This window comes from Choloepus didactylus, chromosome 10 (assembly GCF_015220235.1).
Source record: "Choloepus didactylus isolate mChoDid1 chromosome 10, mChoDid1.pri, whole genome shotgun sequence".
Lineage (NCBI taxonomy): Eukaryota > Metazoa > Chordata > Mammalia > Pilosa > Megalonychidae > Choloepus > Choloepus didactylus.
This window is the reverse complement of record NC_051316.1, coordinates 16,021,295-16,045,646: the sequence shown is the minus strand read 5'-3', so window position 1 is coordinate 16,045,646 and position 24,352 is coordinate 16,021,295. Positions and strand designations below refer to the sequence as shown.

The window sequence follows — 24,352 nt, the reverse complement described above, 5'->3', positions numbered from 1 at the left end:
AGGCTGTGATTCTGGTTTGTTCACCAATGTATTCTCAGTATCTAGGATAATTCCTCTGTTTTGCCCCTTGCGTGGCCTCAATAACTTGATGGTTTCAAACTTCCCCCAGATTTCTCTTGCTTGGTTGCCTTTCAGTATAGCATGCCCTCTGCTTCTCTGAGCCGGAGCCAGGTCCTTGCAGTCCTGCTCACCTAGCCCCTCTGTATTCCAGAATTGTGATGCATGCCCTAGATCGCTGCCACTTTTACCATCCATGAGGATGGGGCATGTCTCCATATTTTTTAACCATTTAAAAAATAATTTAAAAAATAATTTTAACCATTATTTAAATGGTTAATTATCTTTTCAGAACCTTAACATAACTGAAAAATATTGAAAAATTGAAATGTAGGCTTATTGAAACTTCTAGCTGAGAAATAAATGAAACTTGGTCCTGGAGTGGCATCAAGAGCAAATGCTGAAAGAGCATTTGAGGACTGGGGCTGGTGAGACTCATCCAGGAGGGCTTTGGGTGTGGAATAACAATTTGGCAATGAGGATGGTGACATTGCCAATGACCATGAGATCTCTGTGGCTATTCAGAACCCCTTTCCTGTGTGGCCTGATCAGGACCTTTTGTGCCCTAGGTGCCAGGGATAAGGAGCCCGGGGCCAGCTTCTCACATCCTGGCAGTGCGGGCCTGGATAAGAATGCAGCTCATGACCAAGAGCATATCATGGAGCAACTAGGTGTCATCAACAAACCAGAGGCGGAGATGTCCCCACAAGAACTGCATCTCCATTATTTCAAATTGCATGACTATGATGGCAATAATTTGCTGGATGGTGCAGAACCCTCCACAACCATCTCTCGTATCCAAAAGGAGGACAGGGAGTGAACAGGAACCACCACCAATGAAGGAAGATGAGCTGATTAACTTAATAGACGGCGTTCTGAGAGATGATGACAAGAGCAATGACGGATACATCAACCACAGAATTTGCAAAATCATTGCAGTAGAAGCTATTTGGCTTTCTCATAGTTATATACAAACATGACCCATTACAATGTGAACACTTTCGGTAATGCAGAATAATTTATTGCTGCAGTATCTTGGTAAAAACCCATAGAAACTTGTTCTACTGAGGTGAGAAAGAGAAATAAAAAGAGAAGGGGAATGGGACTTAATGGTTATCCCTAAGTACTGTTAAATCTCTTATTGCACAAGGGTCTGATTAAGGAATCCTTTTAGGAATAGTGGATAATTGGAACTGAGTACTCAGGAACTTGAATTTGGCTGTAAACACTGCTAGTCTCTTGGTTTTAATTCATGCTACCTGAAAAATAAGACAACAAGTTCTGCTAAGTGGATACACTTTTCACTAACAGAAGGGAAGGAATAAATGCCAAACATCTCCCTTGTTACTTCTCTTCAGGTAAATGTGGTCAGTATTCTGGAAGGTCCCAGCCTAAAAGATTACTTGCTCTGTTTCAAAGTCACAGCGCAAGAATGTCAGGTGTTGAGTTCAGTTGGCCAGGGTCCAAAATTCTGGATCCTCTGGCGTTTTTAAAAGGATGCACCATTGACCTAAGTAATTAACTTTTTTGTTTTTCAGTAATTTATAAAACTACAGCCCCATCCTTATACTTTCTTTCATGTCTCTTCAACCTGGGAGAGACCTTGAATTTAAAAGTGTTACCTGTTCTAATCAATAGCAACTGTTCTAGCTTTCTTAATATTTCTATTTAACTCTTGTTTCTGGCATTCTGTTACTGCAGTTTAGAAACTATTAAGAGTGTAAAGACTGCTCTTTCTGCTTGAAACCGTGGAGGTAAAACTACCAGCTGATCTAGCAAAGGTGAGAAGTAAAAAAGATCATTCACCAAACACAATGATTAACCTGATACAAGTAATACTTCAAAAAGAATGTTGTTTAAATGACATCTCCTAGCCAAAATATGTGAATTCTTTCAGACCAGTAAAATTATAGATAAGGAAACTTAAAAACTCATATCAGTATAAATCTCAATAGTAGTTGAAAATTAGAAGCAGCGGATTGTAATTTGGTTTATTGGATGTGATGGACACCCTGCAATAGAAAACCTGAAATGATGTTTGATTGAATGGGATAAAGAAATTGCCTAAAATTTGCTGTATGCTACATAGAGACTTATTTTCCTTATTAAATTTTTCTTATAAGAAAACATGTACTTGTAAAAACAGTTTCCTGTGTCAAGTATTTGTGCAATCAGAGCTGAATTGTAGGCTATTCTAATATCTAGTTATTTTGAAAATTTGTATAATGAGTTCAGATACATGACCAATAAAACTGATGAAGCAACCAAACGAAAAGAGCAAATGCTGAACTGTTCCTGAGGTTATTTTGAAAAAGTTCCACTGAAGAAGAGCTCAAAAAAAAAAAAAAAAAAAAAAGCACAAAGAAGCATGATTTGCTCTGAGCAAGACTCAGTAGACATAATATTAAAACGACATAAGACACTACACCAGAATTTACTGTCAGAGAAAAGCAATCCAAAAGAGCTGATTAAAAAAATGTGTGTTTAAAATGATTAACCACAGACTCGATGTTTGTGGTTTCATCTCCCAGGAAATGAAAGCCTTTAGGTGGCACTACTAAGATCCTAATGAAATATGCATACGTTTGTAAAAAAATGTAAGAAACAATGTTAAAGACTTACAGAACAACAGTATGTAATACTGGTCAAGGAAAACATGAACAGCATTTTATGGAGGTGGGGGTGGGGCGGGGGGGATGGCGGTACCCCAAGTTGCAGGAATTAAAGTCACCGTCTGGTTTCTCCAGCCAGAATCTGGAACCCACCCCTTGACCCTGCCCACTCACTGAGTGGCTCTCCCCCTGTCTGTGCCTGTCAATCTCAAAGTTCTGTCATACCTGACAACTTAAAAGTTCTCAAAGCTACCAACTCCTCTTCATCCCCTCTGTCATTATCCTAGTTCAAACTAGCTTCATTTAATGTGATCACAGTCTAAAGCATCTGCCCCATAAACCAATCAACATCCGGTGGGAATTTTGTATGTGCTATAAATGTCTTTTAAAATAATTTGTCAAAGAAATGATGGATGATGGGACATAAATGATATCTCTATTACGAAGCAAATTAAAAAATTAAAAAATTACATACCTTCCCTACACCATTACTAAAATGAATTCCAGATGGATAAAATGTAGGAAAATTCTCTGTATTGAAAAATTTGGGGGTGGAGGAAAGCCATTCTAAGGATGATTTGGGACATACATACTAATAATAAATGGTAGATAGATTTGGGTGGTTTTTTTTAGCTTTTTTTATTATAATATTATAAGCACTTGTTTTAAAAAGTGGAATATTTTTTCCATACTTTCAGAGAAACAGCAATTCACTGCTCCACCCCTCCTCACTCTTAATTCCTATTCCCTGGAAACAAGAATACTTAAACCCCTAAAAGAAGTTTTTAATAGTTTCTCCCTACATTTGCAATGTTATGTCTTGATTTTTAAATTTACTTATTGTCCACTGACCTTCTAACGATGACAGATGAGACAGTAATTCTTTTGGCACCTCTTCAAATACAAGAATTACTTTTTTCATTCATTCAAGGTAATTATACAACCATTTTTGGGTAAATTACAGTGTTTACATTTTCACAAGCATGTAAATATTATTTATAGTATACCATTCATATTCATAGTGTATCTTGATTATGTTTTCTTTGGAACAACTTTTTCTTTCTCTAGGCCTAATGTAAAGAATTGACTCCATTTTTGTTGCATGTTTTTCTATGTATCAATCACTAATTCCCCAAGCCTGTGATGAATATATAAACCACAAATACATCAGATATCATATCAGTTTTTAATTTTCCCTTCCTTCCTCCTTTCTTACTTCTGAGATATTTCCCCTATATCAGTTGCTTTCTAGACTTCTTTTCCAACTGTTGCCTTGTAATTTGCCTTCTCTATCATCTTGGGAATTTCTTTCTCCTCTTTCTTCTTATGGAAGAAATGTTGGATCTTACATTTTCTGGAACCCATATCATTCTTTTTCTGTCATTTTGTGGAGCAGACTCTCAAGTGGCTTTTTGACAATGGGTGCAAGAAAGTAAATTTTTTTTGAGACTTTGCATGTCCAAAAATATCCAGTTTGGCTGGACATAGACTGGAAAGCATTTACCTTCAGAATTTTGAAAGCAATTCTTATTATTTAATTTATAATATACTGTTATGGATTTCAGTGTCATCCTGATTCTTAACTCTTTGTATGTAAACTTTGTTTTTCTCTCTGAAAGCTTTTAGGTTCTTCTCCTGTCCTTGATGTTCAGAAATTGTATTTCTTTGTATGTAGCACATGAAATTAAATCAATTTTGCTATGCATTTAGTAGCTTTTTTAAATTTGGAAGTTCAGGTCTTTCTGCTTTAGAAAATTTTCTTGTATGTCTTTGCTGATACTTCGTCTTCCTTTTCTTTGCTATCTTGTATGGGACTCTATGTTTTTTATTTTGTTCTCTGAAACTGATGTGTTATCTTTTTATAACCAACATCCCCTCCCTTCTTTTACTCCTCCCTGACTCCTGGCAACCAATAATCTGCTCTCCATCTCTATAATTTTGTCCTTTCAAAAATGCTATATAAATAGAATCATATAGTATGTAACCCTTTAAGATTGGCTTTTATTAGTCAGCATAATTCCCATGGGATTCATCCAAGTTGTACATATCAACAACTTACTCCTTTTTTTTCTTTTGTTTTTACACAATTTGATAATCTTTTCCGTTTTTAAAAATTCAGTTTTATTGCGATGTATTCACATACCATACAATCATCCATGGTGTACAATCAGCTGTTCACAGTACCATCATATAGTTCTGCATTTGTCACCCCAGTCTATTCTTGAATATTTTCCTTACACCAGACAGAATAAAAATAAGAATTAAAAAATAAAAGTAAAAAAGAACACACAAATCATCCCCCCGTCCCACCCTATTTTTCATTTAGTTTTTGCCCCCATTTTTCTACTTATCCATCCATACACTGGATAAAGGGAGTGTGATCCACAAGGTTTTCACAATCACGCTGTCACCGTAAGCTACATAGTTACACAATCGTCTTCAAGAGTCAAGGCTACTGGAACATCTCACTCCTTTTTACTGCTAACTGGTATTCCACTGTATGGATGGAAGACTTTGTTTAGCCATTCACCTGTTCAAAGACATTCAAAGACATTTGGGTTATTTTCAGTTTTGGGCTACCATGAATAAGGTTACTATGAACATCTGTGTACAGATTTTTGTGTGAACATAAATTTTTATTTCTCTTGGATAAATGCCCAAGAACTGGCTCGTATCATAAGCCCCCACTTCCACCCCCACTTTTTTTTTTTCTGGTCATTCTGAAGAGCTGGATAAACTACACACCAAAAATTTGGTTCAGAGGTCAAAACAGAGAACACCATACAGTCACCAAAAGGGTGTTAAAAGGTTTATTACTCATATAGTGAGATATTCTGGGAAGATGAGGGCAGGCTCCAAGCAGCCCAAAAATGGCTTGAGAGACCCAGGAGGGGAAAACTGCTTGAGTTTTATTGTAATTAAGGGTTGGGAATGGAACGAGTGTTCCTGTGCCTGGGCTGGAGGTTGTGTGGTTTGAACTTCCCACTGGAGCCAGATGTGGGGCAGAGGGTAAAAGAGAGAGATGTGACTGGAAAGCTGTCAGCAGTCAGTTATAAAAAATGGAGCCATATTTAGCTAATGCATATTTAGCTAAAGTCAAAGTATTTTTCAGAGTTGCTGTCCCATTTTACACACCCACAACCTATGTACAGGTAATTCAGTTTCTCTTTATCCAACTCAGCATTTGGTGTTATCTCTATTTTTTATTCTGGCTACTCTGAAACCTTACACTGTGGGGAACCAAGCTTTTCATGTCACTTAGACCATGTCCGGGGCGGTGACCTGGAATGCTGGGTCACAAGCCTACGTGGAACGCCATTGTAGGCATGCCCTGTAAAGATGTGTGTCTTGTGACTATGACAGCAGCGTTAACCATTGACCCCAGATTGTTCCTTCTTATCCGCAGCAGGATGTAAAGATTAATATCTGAGAGACCCTGAATGCTTTTGATCACGTAGCGTGGTTTAGCTTTGTGTAACAAATGAATAAATAACTGGAGCACAGGTGCATCAGCACCCACTTGGCACACGATGCAGTGGGTCTCCTGCTCCCTTAAATCATAACTTTGTGTCTGTGTCTCATTTCAGTGTCGCCCTGTCAGCAACATTACACCTTATGCAAAAACTAACTCAAAATGGATCACAGACTTAAATGTAATAAAACAGTAAAACTTTTAGAAACAAAAAATAACAGGAGAAAATATTCATGATCTAAAGCTAGTCAACGAGTTCTTAGACTTGATGCTTTCAGCACAAGCCTTGTGTGGCAGTTTGGAGCTGTACGTAGCCCAGAAAAACGTGTTCTTAAACCTCATTCATTCCTGTGGGTATGAACTCATTGTAGGAGGGACCTTCTGATGAGGCTACTTCAGTTAAGGTGAGGCCCACCTCAGTCAGGTTGGGGCTTAACCCTATTACTGGAGTCCTTTATCACGGGAATGAAATTCAAACAGAGAGAGAGAAAACCACAGAGGGAGCAGCCAGAAGCTGAACATCAAGGGAACCGGGAAGAGAAGGGAGAGACCGGGAGAGGCTGCCATGTGCCTTGCCATGTGACAAGTTAAGGATCAAGGATCATGAGCAGCTAGCCCCAGAACGTCAGTCTTCAAGGAGAAAGCATTGCCTTGATGACACCTTGATTTGGACTTTCTCGTAGCCTCAAAACTGTGAGTTAATAAATTCCCACTACTTAAAGCCGATCCATTGTATTTTATTTACTTGAGCAGCCAAGAAAACCAAAACACCATGGAAGGAAAAATTGGTAAATTGTACATCATCAAAATAAAAAATAACCTTTGCTCACTGAAATATACTGTGAAGAGACTCAAAAGAAAAATTTCAGACTATCATAAAATACTTGCAAATCATGTATCTGACAAAGGACTTGGATCTAGACTATATAAAGAACTTTCCACCTCAACAGTAAAAACACAAACAATACAACTAGAAAAATGGGCAAAAGATATGAACAGACATTTCACTGAACAGGATATACAAACAGTAAAGAAGGGCACAAAAAGTTGTTTAACATCATTAGCCATAAGGAGATACAATCTAAAATCACAGCAGGAACTACCTTTTAAAAGATCACTTACTTAAATTTATTTTCATAGGTGCAAATTCATTTTCCTTTTAAATGGTTCTGAAAACATCTCATCAAGTATCCTTCCTAAAATTCTCTGTAAAAGCTGGCCACTCCTCTGGACTCAGAGTTGAGGTTTTCCCTGTGTGTACCAGGAAGCTCGCTCAGGCTGGCACCATTCCTTCCGCCACCCATCTGAGTTTTGTTCTCTACAACCCACCAAAATCATGAGTAATGTATTTTCTAGGTTCACTCATTTATTACCCAACAAATATCCACCAAGTGCAAGATGTTTATACCAAGTCTCCATTAGATGGTGTGAAACAGCACTGGCACAGGGGACACGTGTGCTGCATCCACAGCTCAGTCACCCCCAAGCTCAGTATCATCTCTAGACTCTATTTTCACATCTGTTCAAAAAGGTCTATCACTATTTGTCCTTCCTCCATATTAGGCTGTGGGCCATGAATGTGTAAGAGCTTTCTAACTAAACACGGGGGAGGAATTTTAGGTGGGAAGAGAACAGTTTCTGTCGTCTTCATTACTGACCAGAAGAAGTTGTCTATCTCTCCTATTCTTTTAAATCATTTTTTCTTTAAAAATTTCATTTTAAAAAGCCCTCTTATCTTCATGACCTTTGTCACAAATAGTTGAATCTCTACTATAAATGATGCTTAAACCAAGCTGGTTGATCACGTTTTAACATTTGTTGTTAAATGGTATGATAGAAATGGAAAAGCTCTGCCACGTGCAGGCTAGTTGTAACCGTGGTAAGCTTGTCTTCCTTAGCCTCATCATGAGCCTGGACTGATGAGACAAGGTGTTGTTAGATTGGAAATTCATTGTTCTAAGAACTGTGAGAGTGGGACAAGCTAAAGAGGGCAATACCCATTTAGATCTTGCTAGAATATGTCCCTTTTCAGGATTTAAGATAATATCCCCCCTGTTCTAGTTTGCTAATGCTGCAGAATGCGAAACACCAGAGATGGATAGGCTTTTATAAAACGGGGGTTTATTTCGCTACACAGTTACAGTCTTAAGGCCACAAAGCGTCCAAGGTAACACCTCAGCAATCGGGTACCTTCACTGGAGGATGGCCAATGGTATCCGGAAAACCTCTGTTAGCTTGGAAGGCAGCCGGCGTCTGCTCCAAAGCTCCGGCCTCAAAATGGCTTTCTCCCAGGACGTTCCTCTCTAGCAAGCTTGCTCCTCTTCAAAACATCACTCCCAGCTGCACTCTGTTTCCTCCCCCTGAGTCAGCTCATTTATATAGCTCCACTGATCAAGGCCCACCCCCGAATGGGCGGGGCCATGCCTCCATGGGAACATCTCATCAAAATCATTTCCCACAGCTGAGTGGGGCACATTCCAAGCAAATATAACCAGCATCAAAACCCTCTGCCCCACAAAACCACAAAGACAATGGCATTTGGGGGACACAATACATTCAAACCGGCACACCCCCACATTATATTTTTATTATTAAAAAGACAATATTCACTTGATGTCTTGGATTTGCTTTAAAACATTTGAGGAATAACGGTGTGAAGAGGATAGATGAAAACATAGGCAGAATGTTGATAGTTGTTGAAGCTGGTGATGGATAATTTTTTTCTGTTTTTTAAAGCAAAGTATAATATTAGGTGGAGTATGTTATAGCAGAGAGTACCCTACACCTTTAAAAAAAATTCTTCTCTCTTTCCTCAGTCTTCTCTTGTCTCTGGCTTTTGGGACACCCACTGTTCAACATTTCCTTTGTGAAAAACATCCAAGACAGCTGTGTTTGTGGGCCTATAAGATCCTCTCTCTCTGGCTTGCCCCATGTTACTCTGTCTAACCCTTAACCAGGCCTGAATTAGGACTTTGTGAGCCTGGAGCTCCCTGAGGGAGAATACATGTTCTTCCTTAGTTTATCTCTAAAGTAAGTGCCAGTTCTTTCTTCTAAGATGGTTCTATGAGCAGGGCAACAACTAGCTGGGCTACAAAGTTGGGGGTGAGGAGAACTTTCCCTCCATTTTTTTTTTTTAAATTGTGGTAACATAAATATAACCAAACTTTGCCATTCTAAGCATTTTTAAGGGTACAATTCAGTGGCATTAGCTATATTTACAATGTCGTATAACCATCAACCCCATCCATTACTGAAACTTTTTCATGGTACTTTGAGGTTAATTATATTATTCTCTCCACTTTAAATAAATTTGAAATTCCCATAATTAAAGTAAAAACAAGCAAACAAATGAAACTGTTTGTGGTCAAATAGATATTTTAACAGGGCAATCTATGAGACATGTAGAATTGTTTGACTTTTCAAAGCTCTGTTACATTAGTTTCATTGTTTACTGATAACCCTGAGGGATATAATGTGGTTTTTTCCCCCCATTTTGCAGAGAAGGAAACTGAGTAGTCAAGTGACTTGCCCAAAGTTGTACAATCACCCAGCGTTTGGAAGTGGGACTAGAAGCTAGAGTGCTGACTGCTATGTTGAGCTTTCTTCTTTTTATTTTTCCACCTTTTTATTTTGAAATGATGATAGGTTCACAGACAGTTGAAAAAGAATATAGAGAGGTCCCCTGTATCCTTCATCTAGTTTTCTCCATGGGAAACATCATATATTGATAGTAGAAGACCCCAAACAGGAAAATGACATTGGTACAACCAATTGACTTTATTCAAATTTCACCAGTTATACAATGGAGCTCTTTTTATACAACCTTCAGAGGGACAAATATTTCAAAATTATGTTTTTGGTCAGCATCCTGTAGTTACTGGAATAATTTTTAAAAATACATAACAGGAGGCGGGGCAAGATGGCGGACTGGTGAGCTGTATGTTTTAGTTACTCCTCCAGGAAAGTAGGTAGAAAGCCAGGAACTGCGTGGACTGGACACCACAGAGCAATCTGACTTTGGGCATACTTCATACAACACTCATGAAAACGAGGAACTGCTGAGATCAGCGAAATCTGTAAGTTTTTGTGGCCAGGGGACCCGCGCCCCTCCCTGCCAGGCTCAGTCCCGTGGGAGGAGGGGCTGTCAGCTCCGAGAAGGAGAAGGGAGAACTGCAGTGGCAGCCCTTATCGGAAACTCATTCTACTGATCCATAGATAGACTGAGACCAGACACCAGAGAATCTGAGAGCAGCCAGCCCAGCAGAGAGGAGATAGGCCATAGAAAAAAAACAGTACGAAAAACTCCAAAATAAAAGCGGAGGATTTTTGGAGTTCTGGTGAACATAGAAAGGGGAAGGGCAGAGCTCAGGCCCTGAGGCTCATATGCAAATCACAAAGAAAAGCTGATCTCTCTGCCTTGTGGACCTTTCCTTAATGGCCCTAATTGCTTTGTCTCTTAGCATTTCAAAAACCCATTAGATCTGTGAGGAGGGCCCTTTTTTTTTAATCCTTTTTTCTTTTTCTAAAACAATTACTCTAAGAAGCCCAATACAGAAAGCTTCAAAGACTTGCAATTTGGGCAGGTCAAGACAAGAGCAGAACTAAGAGAGCTCTGAGACAAAAGGCAATAATCCAGTGGCTGAGAAAATTCACTAAACACCACAACTTCCCAAGAAAAGGGGGGTGTCCGCTCACAGCCACCATCCTGGTGGACAGGAAACACTCCTGCCTGTTGCCAGCCCCATAGCCCAGAGCTGCCCCAGACAACCCAGTGTGACGGAAGTGCTGCAAATAACAGGCACACACCACAAAACTGGGTGTGGACATTAGCCTTCCCTGCAGCCTCAGTTGATTGTGCCAGAGTTGGGAAGGTGGAGCAGGGTGAATTAACAAAGCCCCATTCAGCCATCATTTCAGCAGATTGGGAGCCTCCCTACACAGCCCAGCAGCCCAGAACTGCCCTGGGGGGACAGCACTCACCTGTGACATAGCACAGTCATCCCTCAACAGAGGACCAGGGGGTGCACGGCCTGGAAGAGGGACCCACTCGCGAGTCTCAGCAGCCATACGCCAATACCAAGGACTTGTGGGTCACTGGCAGAGACCAACTGTGGCAGGACTGAACTGAAGGATTAGACTACTGCAGCAGCTTTAAAACTCCAGGATCACCAGGGAGATTTGATTGTTAGAGCCACCTCCCTTCCCTGACCGCCCAGAAACATGCCCCATATACAGGGCGGGCAACACCAACCACACACTCAAGCGTGGTACACCAACTGGACCCCACAAGACTCACTCCCCCACTCACCACAAAGGCAAAGCAGGGGAGAACTGGCTTGTGGAGAACAGGTGGCTCGTGGATGTCACCTGCTAGGTAGTTAGAGAAAGTGTACTCCATGAAGCTGTAGATCTGCTAAATTAGAGATAAGGACTTCAATTGGTCTACAAATCCTAAAATAACACTATCAAGTTAAGCAAATGCCAAGAGGCCAAAAACAACAGAAAATTATAAAGCATATGAAAAAACCAGACGATATGGATAACCCAAGCCCAAGCACCCAAATCAAAAGATCAGAAGAGACACAGCATCTAGAGCAACTACTCAAAGAACTAAAGATGAACAATGAGACCATAGTGCGGGATATAAAGGATATCAAGAAGACCCTAGAAGAACATAAAGAAGACATTGTAAGACTAAATAAAAAAATAGATGATCTTATGGAAATTAAAGAAACTGTTGACCAAATTAAAAAGATTCTGGACACTCATAGTACAAGACTAGAGGAAGTTGAACAACGGATCAGTGACCCAGAAGATGACAGAATGGAAAATGAAAGCATAAAAGAAAGAATGGGGAAAAAAATTGAAAAAATCGAAACGGACCTCAGGGATATGATAGATAATATAAAACATCTGAATGTAAGACTCATTCGTGTTCCAGAAGGGGAAGAAAAGGGTAAAGGTCTAGGAAGAGCATTCAAAGAAATTGTTGGGGAAAACTTCCCAAATCTTCTAAACAACATAAATACACAAATCATAAATGCTTAGCGAACTCCAAATAGAATAAATCCAAATAAACCAACTCCGAGACATATCCTGATCACACTGTCAAACACGGAAGAGAAGGAGCAAGTTCTGAAAGCAGCAAGAGAAAAGCAATTCACCACATACAAAGGAAACAGCATGAGACTAAGTAGTGACTACTCAGCAGCCACCATGGAGGCGAGAAGGCAGTGGCACGATATATTTAAAATTCTGAGTGAGAAAAATTTCCAACCAAGAATACTTTATCCAGCAAAGCTCTCCTTCAAATTTGAGGGAGAGCTTAAATTTTTCACAGACAAACAAATGCTGAGAGAATTTGCTAACAAGAGACCTGCCCTACTGGAGATACTAAAGGGAGCCCTACAGACAGAGAAAGAAAGAAAGGACAGAGAGACTTGGAGAAAGGTTCAGTACTAAAGAGATTCAGTATGGGTAAAATAAAGGATATTAATAGAGAGAGGGGAAAAATATGTATGACAAACATAAACCAAAGGATAAGATGGCTGATTCAAGAAATGCCTTCACGGTTATAACGTTGAATGTAAATGGATTAAACTCCCCAATTAAAAGATATAGATTCGCAGAATGGATCAAAAAAAAGGAACCATCAATATGTTGCATACAAGAGACTCATCTTAGACACAGGGACACAAAGAAACTGAAAGTGAAAGGATGGAAAAACATATTTCATGCAAGCTACAGCCAAAAGAAAGCAGGTATAGCAATATTAATCTCAGATAAAATAGACTTTAAATGCAGGGATGTTTTGAGAGACAAAGAAGGCCACTACATACTAATAAAAGGGGCAATTCAACAGGAAGAAATAACAATCATAAATGTCTATGCACCCAATCAAGGTGCCACAAAATACATGAGAGAAACACTGACAAAACTAAAGGAAGCAATTGATGTTTCCACAATAATTGTGGGAGACTTCAGCACGTCACTCTCTCCTAGAGATAGATCAACCAGACAGAAGACCAATAAGGAAATTGAAAACCTAAACAATCTGATAAATTAATTGGTTTTAACAGACATATACAGAACATTACATCCCAAATCACCAGGATACACATATTTTCTAGTGCTCATGGAACTTTCTCCAGAATAGATCATATGCTGGGACATAAAACAAGCCTCAATAAATTTAAAAAGATTGAAATTATTCAAAGCACATTCTCTGACCACAATGGAATACAATTAGAAGTCAATAACCATCAGAGACTTAGAAAATTCACAAATACCTGGAGGTTAAACAACACACTCCTAAACAATCAGTGGGTTAAAGAAGAAATAGCAAGAGAAATTGCTAAATATATAGAGGTGAATGAAAATGAGAACACAACATACCAAAACCTATGGGATGAAGCAAAAGCAGTACTGAGGGGAAAATTTATAGCACTAAATGCATATATTAAAAAGGAAGAAAGAGCCAAAATCAAAGAACTAATGGATCAACTGAAGAAGCTAGAAAATGAACAGCAAACCAATCCTAAACCAAGTAGAAGAAAAGAAATAACAAGGATTAAAGCAGAAATAAATGACATAGAGAACAAAAAAACAATAGAGAGGATAAATATCAACAAAAGTTGGTTCTTTGAGATCAACAAGATTGACAAGCCCCTAGCTAGACTGACAAAATCAAAAAGAGAGAAGTCCCATATAAACAAAATAATGAATGAAAAAGGTGACATAACTGCAGATCCTGAAGAAATTAAAAAAGATTATAAGAGGATACTATGAACAACTGTATGGCAACAAACTGGATAATGTAGAGGAAACAGGCAATTTCCTGGAAACATATGAACAACCTAGACTGACCAGAGAAGAAATAGAAGACCTCAGTGAACCCATCACAAGCAAAGAGATCCAATCAATCATCAAAAATCTTCCCACAAATAAATGCCCAGGGCCAGATGGCTTCACAGGGGAATTCTACCAAACTTTCCAGAAAGAACTGACACCAAGCTTACTCAAACTCTTTCAAAACATTGAAGAAAATGGAACACTACCTAACTCATTTTATGAAGCTAACATCAATCTAATACCAAAACCAGGCAAAGATGCTACAAAAAACAAAAACTACCGGCCAATCTCCCTAATGAATATAGATGCAAAAATCCTCAACAAAATATTTGCAAATCGAATCCAAAGACACACTAAAAAAATCATACACCATGACCAAGTGGGGTTCATTCCAGGCATGCAAGGATGGTTCAACATAAGAAAATCAATCAATGTATTACAACACATTAAAAATTCGAAAGGGAAAAATCAAATGATCATCTCAATAGATGCTGAAAAAGCATTTGACAAAATCCAACATCCCTTTTTGATATAAACACTTCAAAAGGTAGGAATTGAAGGAAACTTCCTCAATATGATAAAGAGCATATATGAAAAACCCACAGCCAGCGTAGTACTCAATGGAGAGAGACTGAAAGCCTCCCTTTAAGATCAGGAACAAGACAAGGATGACAGCTGTCACCACTGTTATTCAACATTGTGCTGGAAGTGCTAGCCAGGGCAATCCGGCAAGACAAAGAAATAAAAGGCATCCAAATTGGAAAGAAGAAGTAAAACTGTCATTGTTTGCAGATCATATGATCTTATATCTGGAAAACCCTGAGAAATCGACGATACAACTACTAGAGCTAATAAACAAATTTAGCAAAGTAGTGGGATACAAGATTAATGCACATAGTCAGTAATGTTTCTATAAGCTAGGAATGAACAAACTGAAGAGACACTCAAGAAAAAGATACCATTTTCAATAGCAACTAAAAAAGTCAAGTACCTAGGAATAAACTTAGCCAAAGATGTAAAAGACCTATACAAAGAAAACTACATAACTCTACTAAAAGAAATAGAAGGGGACCTTAAAAGATGGAAAAATATTCCATGTTCATGGATAGGAAGGCTAAACATCATTAAGATGTCAATTCTACCCAAACTCATCTACAGATTCAATGCAATCCCAATCAAAATTCCGACAACCTACTTTGCAGACTTGGAAAAGCTAGTTATCAAATTTATTTGGAAAGGGAAAATGCCTCGAATTGCTAAAGACACTCTAAAAAAGAAAAACAAAGTGGGAGGACTTACACTCCCTGACTTTGAAGCTTATTATAAAGCCACAGTTGTCAAAACAGCATGGTACTGGCACAAAGATAGACATATAGATCAATGGAATCGAATTGAGAATTTGGAGATAGACCCTCAGATCTATGGCCGACTGATCTTTGATAAGGCCCCCAAAGTCACTGAACTGAGTCATAATGGTCTTTTCAACAAATGGGGCTGGGAGAGTTGGATATCCATATCCAAAAGAATGAAAGAGGACCCCTACCTCACCCCCTACACAAAAATTAACTCAAAATGGACCAAAGATCTCAATATAAAAGAAAGTACCATAAAACTCCTAGAAGATAATGTAGGAAAACATCTTCAAGACTTTGTATTAGGGGGCCACTTCCTAGACTTTACACCCAAAGCACAAGCAACAAAAGAAAAAATAGATAAATGGGAACTCCTCAAGCTTAGAAGTTTCTGCACCTCAAAGGAATTTCTCAAAAAGGTAAAGAGGCAGCCAACTCAATGGGAAAAAATTTTTGGAAACCATGTATCTGAGAAAAGACTGATATCTTGCATATATAAAGAAATCCTACAACTCAATGACAATACTACAGACAGCCCAATTATAAAATGGGCAAAAGATATAAAAAGACACTTCTCTGAACAGAAAATACAAATGGCCAAGAAGCACATGAAAAAATGTTCAGCTTCACTAGCTATTAGAGAGATATAAATTAAGACCACAATGAGATACCGTCTAACACCGATTAGAATGGCTGCCATTAAACAAACAGCAAACTACAAATGCTGGAGGGGATGTGGAGAAATTGGAACTCTTATTCATTGTTGGTGGGACTGTATAATGGTTCAGCCACTCTGGAAGTCAGTCTGGCAGTTCCTTAGAAAACTAGATATAGAGTTACCATTCGATCCAGTGATTGCACTTCTCGGTATATAACCCGGAAGATCGGAGAGCAGTGACATGAACAGATATCTGCACGCCAATGTTCATAGCAGCATTATTCACAATTGCCAAGAGATGGAAACAACCCAAATGTCCTTCAACAGATGAGTGGATAAATAAAATGTGGTATATACACACGATGGTCTACTACACGGCAGTAAGAAGGAATGGTCTCGTGAAACATATGACAACATGGATGAACCTTGAAGACATAATGCTGAGTGAAATACGCCAGGCACAAAAAGAGAAATATTATATGCTACCACTAATGTGAAATTTGAAAAATGTAAAAGAAATGGTTTATAATGTAGAATGTAGGGGAACTAGCAATAGAGAGCAATTAAGAAAGGGGGAACAATAATCCAAGAAGAACTGATAAGCTATTTAACGTTCTGGGGATGCCCAGGAATGACTATGGTATGTTAATTTCTGATGGATATAGTAGGAACAAGTTCACAGAAATGTTGCTATATTAGGTAACTTTCTTGGGGTAAAGTAGGAACATGTTGGAAGTAAAGCAGTTATCTTAGGTTAGTTGTCTTTTTCTTACTCCCTTGTTATGGTCTCTTTGAAATGTTCTTTTATTGTATGTTTTTTCTTTTTTAATTATTTTTTTTCATACAATTGATTTAAAAAGAAAAAAAAGGGAAAAAATATGTAGAGCCCCCTTGAGGAGCCTGTGGAGAATGCAGGGGTATTGGCCTACCCCACCTCGATGGTTGCTAACATGACCACAGACATAGGGGACTGGTGGTTTAATGGGTTGAGCCCTCTACCATTGGTTTTACCCTTGGGAAGATGGTTGCTGCAAAGGAGAGGCTAGGCATCCCTATAATTGTGCCTAAGAGCCTCCTCCCGAATGCCTCTTTGTTGCTCAGATGTGGCCCTGTCTCTCTAGCTAAGCCAACTTGAAAGGTGAAATCACTGCCCTCCCCCCTACATGGGATCCGACACCCAGGGGAGTGAATCTCCCTGGCAATGTGGAATATGACTCCCGGGGAGGAATGTAGACCTGGCATCGTGGGATGGAGAACATCTTCTTGACCAAAAGTGGGATATGAAAGGAAATGAAAGAAGCTTCAGTGGCAGAGAGATTCCAAAAGGAGCCGAGAGGTCACTCTGGTGGGCACTCTTATGCACACTTTAGACAACCCTTTTTAGGTTCTAAAGAATTGGGGTAGCTGGTGGTGGATACCTGAAACTATCAAACTACAACCCAGAACCCATGAATCTCGAAGACAATTGTATAAAAATGTAGCTTATGAGGGGTGACAATGGGATTGGGAAAGCAATAAGGACCACACTCCACTTTGTCTAGTTTATGGATGGATAAGTAGAAAAATAGGGGAAGGAAACAAACAAACAGACAAAGGTACCCCGTGTTCTTTTTTACTTTAATTGCTCTTTTTCAGTTTAATTATTATTCTTGTTATTTTTGTGTGTGTGGTAATGAAGGTGTCAGGGATTGATTTAGGTGATGAATGTACAACTATGTAATGGTACTGTGAACAATCGAATGTACGATTTGTTTTGTATGACTGTGTGGTATGTGAATATATCTCAATATAATGAAGATAAAAAATAAAAAAATTAAAAAAATTAAAAAAAGAAAGAAATGACATTATTTGATTAAATTAAAAAAAAATACATAACAGCTTTGTTAAGAGGTAATTCACATACCAAGCAATTCACTCATTTAGTGCACAATTCAGTGGCTTTTAGTATATTCATAGAGTTGTGCAACCATCATGACAATCAATTACAGAACATTTTCAGCACTCCAAAAAGAAGTGCTGTAGTGTTAGTATTCACTTGTCTCCCCCCCACCCCCCATCCAACTCTAGGCAACCACTAATCTACTTTCTGACTCTATAGACTTGCTACTCTGGACATTTCACATGAGTTGAATCTTACAATAGTAGTCTTTTTGACTGACTTCTTTCATTTAGCACAATGTCTCCAAGGTTTATCTATGCTGTAGCTTGTATCACTACTTCATTCCTCTTTATTGCCCAGTACTATTCCTACTGTATGGAATACCACATTTGGTTTATCCATTCATCATTGATGAAAACTGGGGTTTACACTTTTTGACTATGACGAATAATTATGTACAACTTTTTATGTGAACATATGTTTTCATTTTTCTTGTGTTTATATCTAGGAGTGAATTGCTGGGTCATATGGTAACTCCATGTTTAAATTTTGAAGACAAGCCAGGTGGTTCCTCAAAACAGCTATAACATTGTACATTTCCACCTGCGGTGTATGAGAGTTCCTTTCTCCACATGCTCACCAACATTTGTTCCTGTCTCTCTTTCTTTTTTTAAAAAAATTATAATCATTCCATTAGGTATGAAGAACTATTTCATTGTGGTTTTGAACTGCATTTCTGTGGTGGCTAAGGATGTTGAACATGTTTCTATGTGTGATTACTTACTTTGCTGCAAGTTTTGAAATTGGAGAATGTGAGCTCTCCAACTTTGTTCTCCTTTTTAAAGACTGTTTTGGCTTTTCTGTGTACCTTGAATTTCCACATAAATTGTAGGATTCATTTGTCTATATCTGAGAAAAAGAATTAGGAATTTTGAAAGGCATTGAATTGTGCCTCTAGATCAACTTGGGGTGAATTGCCATCTTTACAATAGTAAATCTTTCCAGCATGAACATGGGATGTCTTTTAATTTAATTTAATTTCTTTCAACAATGTGTTTGTGATTTTCAGACCATAAGCTTTTGTTAAATTTATTCCTAAATATTTTATTCATTTTGATGCCACTGTAAATGGAATTGTTTTCTTATTTCATGTTTGGAATGTTCATTGCTAGTGTATAGAAGTACAAATGATTTTTGTTTATTGATCTTGTATCCTGCAATCTTGCTGAACCCATTTATTAGTTCTAGTAGCTTTTTCAGTGAATTCTTTATGATTTTCTATGCATAAGATCATTTTATCTGCAGAAGAGGTAGTTTTATTTCTTTTCCTTGCCTCATTGCTATGGCTAGAACTCTCCAATATAATGTTTAATAGAAGTGGTGAGAACAGATATTCTTGTCTTTTTCCTGATCTTTGGGGGAAATGATGCAGCCTTTTACCAGTATGAGACGGGATTTCCATAGATGCCCACTATCAGTTTGAAGAATTTCCCTTTGATTTATAGTTTGCTGTGAATTTTTATCATGAAGGAGTGTTGGATTTTGTCAAATTTTTTTTTCTGGGTCTGTTGAAATGATTATGTGATTCTTGTCCTTTATTCTTTTTCCTTTTGAGTTGTGTCCTTTATCCTTTATCCTATTGATATGGTGCCTTATATTATGGAGTTTTGGATGTTAAACCAGCCTTGCATTCTTTGGATTAATCTCATTTGATGATGGTGTATAATCCTTTGTATATCTTGTGGATTCAGTTTGCTGTTATTTTTTGGAGAATTTTTTTTTTCTAAATTCATAAGAGATAATGGTCTGTAGTTTTCTTTTCTTGTGATGTCTTTTTTTCTGCCTTTTGTATTAGAATAATATTGGGTTCATAGATATGTTCCCTCCTCTTCTATTTTTTGAAAGAGTCTGTGGAGAATTGGTATTTTTTTTCCTTTAAATATTTGGTAGAATTCATCAGTGATAGTATTTGCATCTGAGCATTTGTGTGTGTGTGTAAAGTTGTTTAATTACTAATTCAATCTTCTTTCTTGTTATAGGTATATCCTGATTTTCTAATTCTTCTTGAGTCAATTTGAATAGTTTGTCTTTCTAGGAATGTTCCAATTTCAACTAAGTTATCTAGTATTTTTGCATATAGTTATTCATAGAGTTGCCCTAGATTTCTTTCTATTTCTGTAAGATTGGTAGTAATAGCTCTTCTTTCATTCTTAACTTTAGTAACTTGAGCCTTCTTCTCCACCCCCCCCCCCCACCATGGTCACTAGCTAAAGATTTGTGAATTTTGTAGATATTTTCAAAGAATCAGCTTTTGTTTTTTTTATTTTCTCTATTGTTTTCAATTCATGTTTTATTAATTTCCACTCTAATATTATTCCCTTTCTTCTGCTTGCTTTAGGTGTACTTTACTCTTCATTTTCCAGTGTCTTGAGGTGTAAGTTGAGGTTCTTGATTTGATATCTTTCTTATTTTTTAATATAGGAATATGGTCTATCCTGGAGAACATTAGATATGCACTAAAGAAGAATGTGTATTCTGCTGTCTTTGAGTGGATTGTTCTATAGACGTGTATAGGTCTAGTTGTTTGATAATGTTGTTCAACTCTTCTATTTCATTGTTTATATTTTGTCTACTTGTCCTATCCATTACTGAAAGTGAAGTATTGAACTCTCCAATCATTATTGTTGAATTGTCTATTTCCCCCTTCAGTTCTGTCAGTTTTTGCTTCATGTATTTTGGGCCCTATTGTTAGATGTATGCATGTTTATAATTGTTATAGCTTCATTATGGATTTAATCTTTTCTCATTATAAAATATCCCTCTTTCTCTCTAGTGCATCAGGCCCTTTGGGCAGAGGTTCATATCACTCCGTTCTTGTAGCTAGCCTCTTCCTTAGGTAAAATCTCTGGGCTACTGCTCTGGAACTTGAAGAAGAGACAGTGGCCTGTTTTTCTGACTAGATTCACTTCTCTATTAACAGGCTGCTGGTCAGGGATGCTAGCCTCTTGTGTCTTTAGCTTGCCTCTGTTGGCATCAGACCTCTGCTCTCTAAGCAAGCTAGAGTGAGGGTGAGTGGGGCCCCAGTATTCTTAGCTTGTTATGACTGGAGTATGAATGGGGGCTACATGGAAGAAGGAAGTCCCTGGCTTTCAGTTCACACTTGCTTGAAATTTAGCTTTGGCAACATGGCGCTGTGGTGGGGTAGGGAGTGGATGGGAAATTCTGTCTGCCTGCCTCTCCTGCAGAGATACGGTACCTTTGTGTGGGAGCTGGGGGAAGGTGTTTTCTGTGTCACATCCTCCTGGAGTGGGTCTGTTGTCAAGTTAGGGTAAAAGGTAGGGGAGGCAGTGGGTGATTGGCTTAAGTGCTGCAGACACTTGTTTTGACTAGTATTTAGAAGATTTTCCTGAATAAATGTTTCTTCATTTGCTGTAAGCCTTAGGACAATTTCCAGAGACTTCAAATGATATAAAATACAGTTTTCTCTAGTTATTTTTATTTTGCTGGGGAGTGGGTCCACACCATCATTCTGGAAGTTGCCCTTCTGGAATAGTCTATTAATATATATAAATATCAGTCTCATGAGACATGCTCAAGGGAAAGAGGGATTAGAGCTTCTAAAAGAACAAAATACTTAGCAATAAATTTAACCAAGAAGATGAAAAACTTGTACACTGAAAACCACAAAATACTGCTGGAAGAAATTAAAGAAGACCTAAATAAATGGAAAGACATCTCATGTTCATGCATACGAAGACAATATTGTTGGGATGTCAATATTACCCAAAGTGATCTACAGATCAAATGTAATACCCATCAAAATTCCACCAACCTTTTTGCAGAACTGGAAAAGCTGATCTTAAAATTGACATGGAATTGCTATAGACCCCCAAATAGCCAAATTGATATTGCAAAAGAAGGACAAAGTTGGAAGTCTCACACTTCCCAATTGCAAAACCACAGTTATCAAAACTGTGTGGTACTGGCATAAAGATAGACCTATAGACCAATGGAACAGAATTGAGAGTTCAGAAGTAAACCAAAACTCTATGGCTAACTGATTTTGGACAGGAGTCTAAGTACATTAATTGGGAAAAGAGTAGTCTCTTAAACAAATGATGCTGGGAAATGTGGATATCCACATGCAAAGCTTGGATCCCCATCTCATGCCATATAAAAAAATTAATTCCAAATAGATCAAGAACCTAAATATAAGAGCTAAGACCATAAAACTCTTAAAAGAAAACATAGGGGGGAACCTGCATAACCTTGGAGTTGGTAGTGATTTCCTAGATATCACACTCAAAGCTCAAGAAACAGAAGAAAAATAGATAAAATAGACTTTATCAAAATAAAAAAACTTTTGTGTATCTAAAGACATTGTCAGTAAAGTGAAAAGATGACACACAGAGTGGGAGAAAATAATTGGTAAACAAATATTTGGTAAGAGTTTAATATCCAGAATATATAAAGAACTGCTACAACTCAACAACAAAAAGACAAAGAACCCAAGTAAAAAAAATGGGCAAAGGACTTGAATAGATGTTTCTCTAAGAAATATATACAAATGGCCAATAACTGCGGGATACTGATTACGTGCTTCAACCTGGCGGGCCTGGGCCGGGGGACCGGATCCACCCCTGGGGAGGGTAGTGGGTACGGGTGACAGCGCCCTCCACAGTCCCCCGGGCCTGAGAAGGTGAGGCCGGAGGCAGGCCCCAATTCCTCACCCAAAACCAACCGTTGGAGGAAGCTTGCCGGGTAAGACCGCCTCCCTCGTCTAACCACTCAACCCCTCCATTACAATGCAACGTCCCCTACTGCCAGTGCGCATGCACCAATCATTGTGCAACACCCAACAACCAACCTCTGCGCCCTCTCAGAACCAATCCAAGCCTTTAACCTCTACAGCTACCCCGCCCTCTAGACCGCCCGTTATAAGCTTGTACTCTCCCCTAATAAACTCTCTTGGTTTCTTCACCCTAAAAAGAAACGTGTCCCGCCTGTTCCTTTCTCGCCGCCCTCCATACTTTGCACGCCTCCGCCGGGGACCTGGCCAAGTCCCCCGCCTCGCCCTCGCCTCCAGGAAAGAGCCCCCGCCGCCGGTACCCTCCGAGCAATCCTGAGAGCCTAGGATTTAGCGACCGGCCGCCACCCCCCCCCAGACGAATCAATTGCGACCGCAACTGGCGCCCAACGTGGGGCCCGAACCCACGACCCTGGGATTAAAAGCCGACCCTGGGATTCAAAGTCCTCTCCACGCAGCGGTCCAGTGAAACCACCCGCTCGCCCGGACGCCTCTCCAGCTCCCCTTCTCCTCACCTGCAAAGTAAGGGCCGCCTCTCCCTCGCCGCCCAGCGGAGCCGCCTCTCCCTCGCCGCTCCACGTCTGGAGCTGCCTCTCCCACGCCGCTCCGCGCCCGGGCCACTCTTCCTTTCCCGCATTAACCTAGCTTTTGCCCCCGACTACCTTTCGTCTTCTCTTCCTATGTCCCCCCATTCCTCCTAACACTCTTCCTCCAGTGGCTCTCCCTCTTCCCCTCCATTACTTTGCTGTGGTCCTTTGTGTCTTTGTTTCTTTGTTTGGCGCGGTGTGCCTCTTTGCGACCGCCCCCCCAAACTGCTCTCGCTACTAGAGGCTCCTGCCTTCTATTCTCGCCGTCTCCTTCGGCCTCGCGGCCACAGTTTACCTCATTTTCTTTACTCAATAATCAACCCCCCTCTTTTTTTCTTTTCTCCCTCCGCTATGGGTAATCGTCTATCTGCACGCCAAGCACCCCAAGTTCGCGCTCTGGCCGGTCTCCTAGACACACATCGCTGTAAGGTGTCTGTCCGGCAGCTGCAAGTATACTGGGACCTCCTGCTGCCCTTTAACCCATGGCTCACCACTTGCCACCTTTGGGACCCCGTCACTTATGATCGCCTTATTGATCGGGTCACCAAAGCCATGGAACATGAGAGCAAGCGCTTCCCTCCCGGCTTGCTCCCCACCTTAATAACCGTCCGCTCCTGCCTTCAAGGCTCCCTCCCCCCTGATCGAGGCCCCATTAAATCCAAGGAGGCCCTATCAACCCAGTCAACAGATTCAGACAGCGATACTAATGTAGACCACGATTCGGACACTGAATCCTTAGTCGAGCAAATTAACAACGCGCTCGAAGTCGCCCCCCAAAAACAAAGCAATACTAAGCCTCTCCAAAATGGCGAACTTCCTCCTTCTTCTTCCACTGAGGGGAGGAAGTGCTCTAGTGATGACGTCAGCCCTAAGCCGGGCCGGAAACCGCATGTGCTTTACCCCGCCCTTTCACAGGGCGGAGTTAGTCCGCCATCTTATGCCTTGGGCCCCGCCCTTTCACAGGACAGGGCTAGTCCACCATCTTATGCCTTAGCCACTCCCACCGCGCCACCGTCTCGTGACGCTTGGGGCCTCCCACTTCCGCCTCCCCCTTCGGCGAGCTCCCCCTCAGAGCCG

General features: G+C 39.6%; 1 pseudogene; it reads left to right on the top strand.

Annotated features, from left to right (window-relative positions):
• Positions 1-553: 553 nt before the first annotated feature.
• On the top strand, positions 554-999 carry LOC119505681 (annotated as a pseudogene).
• Positions 1,000-24,352: the final 23,353 nt, after the last annotated feature.